At 54.8% G+C, this 7500-nt stretch overlaps 2 non-coding genes and 1 pseudogene across 2 annotated transcripts; all 3 read right to left on the bottom strand.

Annotated features, from left to right (window-relative positions):
- LOC126320205 (large subunit ribosomal RNA) overlaps window positions 1-1222 on the bottom strand; it is a 4792-nt pseudogene extending 3570 nt beyond the window's left edge.
- A 188-nt stretch (window positions 1223-1410) lies between these two features.
- Window positions 1411-1565, bottom strand: LOC126320251 (5.8S ribosomal RNA). Its single transcript, XR_007557988.1, has one exon. It is a non-coding gene; the product is annotated as a 5.8S ribosomal RNA (ribosomal RNA).
- Window positions 1566-1930: 365 nt separating this feature from the next.
- Window positions 1931-3824, bottom strand: LOC126320254 (small subunit ribosomal RNA). The gene has a single exon (XR_007557991.1). It is a non-coding gene; the product is annotated as a small subunit ribosomal RNA (ribosomal RNA).
- Window positions 3825-7500: the final 3676 nt, after the last annotated feature.

Genomic DNA, 7500 nt, shown 5'->3' on the forward strand with positions numbered 1-7500 from the left:
CGATCGATTTGCACGTCAGAATCGCTACGGACCTCCATCAGGGTTTCCCCTGACTTCGTCCTGGCCAGGCATAGTTCACCATCTTTCGGGTCCCAACGTGTACGCTCTAGGTGCGCCTCACCTCGCAATGAGGACGAGACGCCCCGGGAGTGCGGAGGCCGCCGCCCCGTGAAGGGCGGGGAAGCCCCATCCTCCCTCGGCCCGCGCAAGGCGAGACCTTCACTTTCATTACGCCTTTAGGTTTCGTACAGCCCAATGACTCGCGCACATGTTAGACTCCTTGGTCCGTGTTTCAAGACGGGTCGTGAAATTGTCCAAAGCTGAAGCGCCGCTGACGGGAGCGATTATTCCGCCCGAGAGCATCCCGAGCCAACAGCGGCGCGGGTCCGGGGCCGGGCCAGGTAGGTCCGTCATCCGGGAAGAACCGCGCGCGCTTGCCGGGAGCCCGAGCGCCCAAAGGGGCGAATCGACTCCTCCAGATATACCGCCGAGCAGCCAGCCAGGACACCGGGGCTCTGCCCAACAGACGCGAACCGAGGCCCGCGGAAGGACAGGCTGCGCACCCGGGCCGTAGGCCGGCACCCAGCGGGTCGCGACGTCCTACTAGGGGAGAAGTGCGGCCCACCGCACACCGGAACGGCCCCACCCCGCGGCGAGTGGAAAGGCAACCGGACACGACCCCGCCGCGGATTGCTCCGCGCGGGCGGCCGGCCCCATCTGCCGAGGGCGGGGGCCAGTGGCCGGATGGGCGTGAATCTCACCCGTTCGACCTTTCGGACTTCTCACGTTTACCCCAGAACGGTTTCACGTACTTTTGAACTCTCTCTTCAAAGTTCTTTTCAACTTTCCCTCACGGTACTTGTTCGCTATCGGTCTCGTGGTCATATTTAGTCTCAGATGGAGTTTACCACCCACTTGGAGCTGCACTCTCAAGCAACCCGACTCGAAGGAGAGGTCCCGCCGACGCTCGCACCGGCCGCTACGGGCCTGGCACCCTCTACGGGCCGTGGCCTCATTCAAGTTGGACTTGGGCTCGGCGCGAGGCGTCGGGGTAGTGGACCCTCCCAAACACCACATGCCACGACAGGCGGCAGCCTGCGGGGTTCGGTGCTGGACTCTTCCCTGTTCGCTCGCCGCTACTGGGGGAATCCTTGTTAGTTTCTTTTCCTCCGCTTAGTAATATGCTTAAATTCAGCGGGTAGTCTCGCCTGCTCTGAGGTCGTTGTACGAGGTGTCGCACGCCACACCGCCAGCCGGCTGTGCACGCTACCGAGAAAGTACCGGTATGCGAACCGCCAGGCGACGGGCGCGCATCGCACGTTTAAGGAGACGCGGCCGGCCACACAGGCGACCACGACACTCCCACGTCTCCAAAGCGGGACAAACGCCGCGCGCTTCAGTATACGTAGCCGACCCTCAGCCAGACGTGGCCCGGGAACGGAATCCATGGACCGCAATGTGCGTTCGAAACGTCGATGTTCATGTGTCCTGCAGTTCACATGTCGACGCGCAATTTGCTGCGTTCTTCATCGACCCACGAGCCGAGTGATCCACCGTCCTGGGTGATCTTTTCCTTTTCAGTCTCCCACTGTCTCTTTCAAGACAGTAGCATTTGCGGGACTGAGGCGTCTGACAGCCCCTGTTCCACTATTTTTTTTGTGTCCAACGGCCTCACAGCCGATGGGCGTCGTACGGCTCCACACCGGAGCGGACAGGCACTCGGGCGAACGTCATTCAAAACCGGCGCCAGGCGCCAGGTACCGCAGGCCAGCCGCTCCAGAGCTTCAGCGCTCGTACCACACAACAACAACAACACTTCCGCTAGTTTTGAGAGGCACGCGTGGTTCCGCACGCGGCGCACGGCCACTGCCGTACAGGTAGCGTGTTGCGCGACACGACACGCACATCGAAAGACATGCAGTCTAGTCGGTAATGATCCTTCCGCAGGTTCACCTACGGAAACCTTGTTACGACTTTTACTTCCTCTAAATGATCAAGTTTGGTCATCTTTCCGGTAGCATCGGCAACGACAGAGTCGATGCCGCGTACCAGTCCGAAGACCTCACTAAATCATTCAATCGGTAGTAGCGACGGGCGGTGTGTACAAAGGGCAGGGACGTAATCAACGCGAGCTTATGACTCGCGCTTACTGGGAATTCCTCGTTCATGGGGAACAATTGCAAGCCCCAATCCCTAGCACGAAGGAGGTTCAGCGGGTTACCCCGACCTTTCGGCCTAGGAAGACACGCTGATTCCTTCAGTGTAGCGCGCGTGCGGCCCAGAACATCTAAGGGCATCACAGACCTGTTATTGCTCAATCTCGTGCGGCTAGAAGCCGCCTGTCCCTCTAAGAAGAAAAGTAATCGCTGACAGCACGAAGGATGTCACGCGACTAGTTAGCAGGCTAGAGTCTCGTTCGTTATCGGAATTAACCAGACAAATCGCTCCACCAACTAAGAACGGCCATGCACCACCACCCACCGAATCAAGAAAGAGCTATCAATCTGTCAATCCTTCCGGTGTCCGGGCCTGGTGAGGTTTCCCGTGTTGAGTCAAATTAAGCCGCAGGCTCCACTCCTGGTGGTGCCCTTCCGTCAATTCCTTTAAGTTTCAGCTTTGCAACCATACTTCCCCCGGAACCCAAAAGCTTTGGTTTCCCGGAGGCTGCCCGCCGAGTCATCGGAGGAACTGCGGCGGATCGCTGGCTGGCATCGTTTATGGTTAGAACTAGGGCGGTATCTGATCGCCTTCGAACCTCTAACTTTCGTTCTTGATTAATGAAAACATACTTGGCAAATGCTTTCGCTTCTGTTCGTCTTGCGACGATCCAAGAATTTCACCTCTAACGTCGCAATACGAATGCCCCCGCCTGTCCCTATTAATCATTACCTCGGGTTCCGAAAACCAACAAAATAGAACCGAGGTCCTATTCCATTATTCCATGCACACAGTATTCAGGCGGGCTTGCCTGCTTTAAGCACTCTAATTTGTTCAAAGTAAACGTGCCGGCCCACCGAGACACTCAACAAAGAGCACCCTGGTAGGATTTAAACGGGGTCCGCCTCGGGACGCGAAAGCACCCCTTCGGCTCGCCCCACCGGCAGGACGTCCCACGATACATGCCAGTTAAACACCGACGGGCGGTGAACCAACAGCGTGGGACACAAATCCAACTACGAGCTTTTTAACCGCAACAACTTTAATATACGCTATTGGAGCTGGAATTACCGCGGCTGCTGGCACCAGACTTGCCCTCCAATAGATACTCGTTAAAGGATTTAAAGTGTACTCATTCCGATTACGGGGCCTCGGATGAGTCCCGTATCGTTATTTTTCGTCACTACCTCCCCGTGCCGGGAGTGGGTAATTTGCGCGCCTGCTGCCTTCCTTGGATGTGGTAGCCGTTTCTCAGGCTCCCTCTCCGGAATCGAACCCTGATTCCCCGTTACCCGTTACAACCATGGTAGGCGCAGAACCTACCATCGACAGTTGATAAGGCAGACATTTGAAAGATGCGTCGCCGGTACGAGGACCGTGCGATCAGCCCAAAGTTATTCAGAGTCACCAAGGCAAACGGACCAGACAAGCCAATCCGATTGGTTTTGATCTAATAAAAGCGTCCCTTCCATCTCTGGTCGGGACTCTGTTTGCATGTATTAGCTCTAGAATTACCACAGTTATCCAAGTAACGTGGGTACGATCTAAGGAACCATAACTGATTTAATGAGCCATTCGCGGTTTCACCTTAATGCGGCTTGTACTGAGACATGCATGGCTTAATCTTTGAGAAAAAGCATATGACTACTGGCAGGATCAACCAGGGAGCTGCGTCAACTAGAGCTGAGCAGCCGGCCGCCCGGGAGTGTGTCCCGGGGGCCCGCGCGAACACGCAAGCGTCCGCTCAATTATTCTGCAAACAGGAGGAGGCCGAGCTCCCCTGCACGATACACCTCGAAACCCTCTCAGGTCCCGGCGGCGCGCAGCGCCGTCCTAGGTACTTGGTCGGTTTCGAGAGAGGCGCAATCGCCCGGAGTTAGGCGAGTAGACGGTTTTAGTGCGAACACCCTTGCTCCCAACTGAGCTTGCCGCTGCCGACAGAGGCCCGGGAGCGTGCTGTCGTGGCATTGCCGGCGGGAGACAACACGCGCCACCTATGGTGACCGGCAGCTCCAACGCCAGCGCCACACAAGGGCAAAGCCCCACTTGGGTGCAGAAGCGAACTCTCCCAGCACAGCGCACGCGCCAACACGTCCGCACAACTGCGATACAAACCACCTGCGAGAACCGCTGGGGCGACCGAGCAGCAGACGGCGTCGCGGCGCCGAGTGCCAGGCGGCGGCGCATCCTCAACGCACACAGTCCTCAATCAGACCAGCACACTGCAGATGTCCACCGCGCTTCGCACCGGGCTCGGCTGAACCAACTTTGGCCGCCAGGCGCCGCGTGCAGGGTGCGCCGCAGCGTAGCTGCGCCGCCTGCCGGGCCCGTCGGCTGGCGCTCCTGCCACTCGGCGCCCCCCACCAGCCGGCTGTTGCGCGTGCGCCCACGCAGCGCGCGGCCAACACGCCGGGCGGCCCCCCTTCACCGGCCGGGAACAGTCCCACCAAGCCACCGCCGCGTATCGCTTCATACCCACATGGGCCTAGTCACGTGTGTGGATGTGGCGGGTACCGCTGAAACAACCGGTTAATAGCTGTACCGATCGTCGCCATCACAGATTCACCTCCAGCGTGAACAACCGCTCAACAACGGATTTCCAGTTCATTTGCGTATCTTGGGCAGTAAACGTAGATGTCCACCTACATTTGCGAATTCAACAATTCTTGCATGCCAGGATGTCATGTGTCACGACACGCTACATCAGACCACATACACACTGCGACATGTGCAGAAGAGAACACGTGGAAGGTGGCCCGCGCAAGTATGCGATGTCCCTTCCGCGATCCACTGTCAACCGGCATCTGCGGCATGTCCCAGATATGGAACGCGGTCCACCAGGGTAGCACTTTGTGTGAGGCAATACGACAAAGTCGGAATACACGCGTCACTACATCAGACGGCTCACGCTGACCTGACCTGACCTGACCTGACCTGACTCACCGCACCACCACCCCCAGCGACCCAGGGTGACATACAATGCGTTCGTACGTTCCTCCCACACGCCTCTACGGCGTACCACAGTGCAACCTAGCTGTTATTGGGAGACGAGACAAGTAGCATCGAGCACAACATATGGAAATTGAGATTCGACACCGTTGGGCACAGCCAGCGTACAGTCACACGTATCACACTACTTCACTCTGTACGTAACTACCGATGATCGGTACAGCGTGTGGGTTACGCGTACGACATCAGCGGACAATGGACACAGACCATACCACGACGTACACTGAGGGCGTCGACATCTGAATGCAACTGAACAGCTGCGAGGCTCATTTAACACTCACACGCCAGACCGACCAGCTTGAGAGGACAGAGACACAAAGAGGGGGACAGAGGGGGGGGGGGGCCGATATAGTCCTATTGCAGTACAATTGACAGTGGATAGCGGGAATATGTGGAAAGTAAGCAACACTCGCAAGACATCTACATGAGGATAACAACGACACCAGAGATTCCGAGCAGTGAACTATGTTAGGCAAAGGGACAACGTGGGTTAGGTTAAGGGACAACGTGGGTTAGGTTAAGGGACAACGTGGGTTAGGTTAAGGGACAACGTGGGTTAGGTTAAGGGACAACGTGGGTTAGGTTAAGGGACAACGTGGGTTAGGTTAAGGGACAACGTGGGTTAGGTTAAGGGACAACGTGGGTTAGGTTAAGGGACAACGTGGGTTAGGTTAAGGGACAACGTGGGTTAGGTTAAGGGACAACGTGGGTTAGGTTAAGGGACAACGTGGGTTAGGTTAAGGGACAACGTGGGTTAGGTTAAGGGACAACGTGGGTTAGGTTAAGGGACAACGTGGGTTAGGTTAAGGGACAACGTGGGTTAGGTTAAGGGACAACGTGGGTTAGGTTAAGGGACAACGTGGGTTAGGTTAAGGGACAACGTGGGTTAGGTTAAGGGACAACGTGGGTTAGGTTAAGGGACAACGTGGGTTAGGTTAAGGGACAACTTGAGTTAGGTTAAGGGACAACTTGAGTTAGGTTAAGGGACAACTTGAGTTAGGTTAAGGGACAACTTGAGTTAGGTTAAGGGACAACTTGAGTTAGGTTAAGGGACAACTTGAGTTAGGTTAAGGGACAACTTGAGTTAGGTTAAGGGACAACTTGAGTTAGGTTAAGGGACAACTTGAGTTAGGTTAAGGGACAACTTGAGTTAGGTTAAGGGACAACTTGAGTTAGGTTAAGGGACAACTTGAGTTAGGTTAAGGGACAACTTGAGTTAGGTTAAGGGACAACTTGAGTTAGGTTAAGGGACAACTTGAGTTAGGTTAAGGGACAACTTGAGTTAGGTTAAGGGACAACTTGAGTTAGGTTAAGGGACAACTTGAGTTAGGTTAAGGGACAATTTGAGTTAGGTTAAGGGACAACTTGAGTTAGGTTAAGGGACAACTTGAGTTAGGTTAAGGGACAACTTGAGTTAGGTTAAGGGACAACTTGAGTTAGGTTAAGGGACAACTTGAGTTAGGTTAAGGGACAACTTGAGTTAGGTTAAGGGACAAATTGAGTTAGGTTAAGCGATAATCTGGTACAGCCACAGTTAGGTTAAGCGATGATCTGGTACAGCCACAGTTAGGTTAAGCGATGATCTGGTACAGCCACAGTTAGGTTAAGCGATAATCTGGTACAGCCACAGTTAGGTTAAGCGATAATCTGGTACAGCCACAGTTAGGTTAAGCGATAATCTGGTACAGCCACAGTTAGGTTAAGCGATAATCTGGTACAGCCACAGTTAGGTTAAGCGATAATCTGGTACAGCCACAGTTAGGTTAAGCGATAATCTGGTACAGCCACAGTTAGGTTAAGCGATAATCTGGTACAGCCACAGTTAGGTTAAGCGATAATCTGGTACAGCCACAGTTAGGTTAAGCAATAAAGTTGGTTAAATTTGGTATTGTGGGAAAGGGGGAAGAGAGAGAGAGGGGGGGGGGGGGGTGGATAGTGGTGGCAGTACGCGGATGCCTGAGTCACCGTCAGATACGTCACGTCGGTTCGATGCTTGTAGCAAGAGGCTGGCGGGTCTGTGTCTCTCACTTCTGCAATTTTTCATGTGGTATAACACGAGGGCGGGGGGTGATATTTGGTGCCCCTCTGTGTAGGATGTGTGTTGGTTTATCTGAGCAATGGTAGTTGTCGGAGGAGTGGGGTATTGTGCTTTTATAGGTGGACCTACTGCTCTGGTTATCATAGTGTCGACGGTGCAATGTCGCAGAGAGGATGCACTCGACATTGTCGCATTCCAGATGTTTACGTATTGTGTGTCTCCGTTGCAGGCCGAGAGTGGTGCATGTTCGAGTGTCTGGCTGACGTGCGATTCACGTTGTGTGCCCAGTCTTACAG

This window comes from Schistocerca gregaria, unplaced genomic scaffold (assembly GCF_023897955.1).
Source record: "Schistocerca gregaria isolate iqSchGreg1 unplaced genomic scaffold, iqSchGreg1.2 ptg000705l, whole genome shotgun sequence".
Lineage (NCBI taxonomy): Eukaryota > Metazoa > Arthropoda > Insecta > Orthoptera > Acrididae > Schistocerca > Schistocerca gregaria.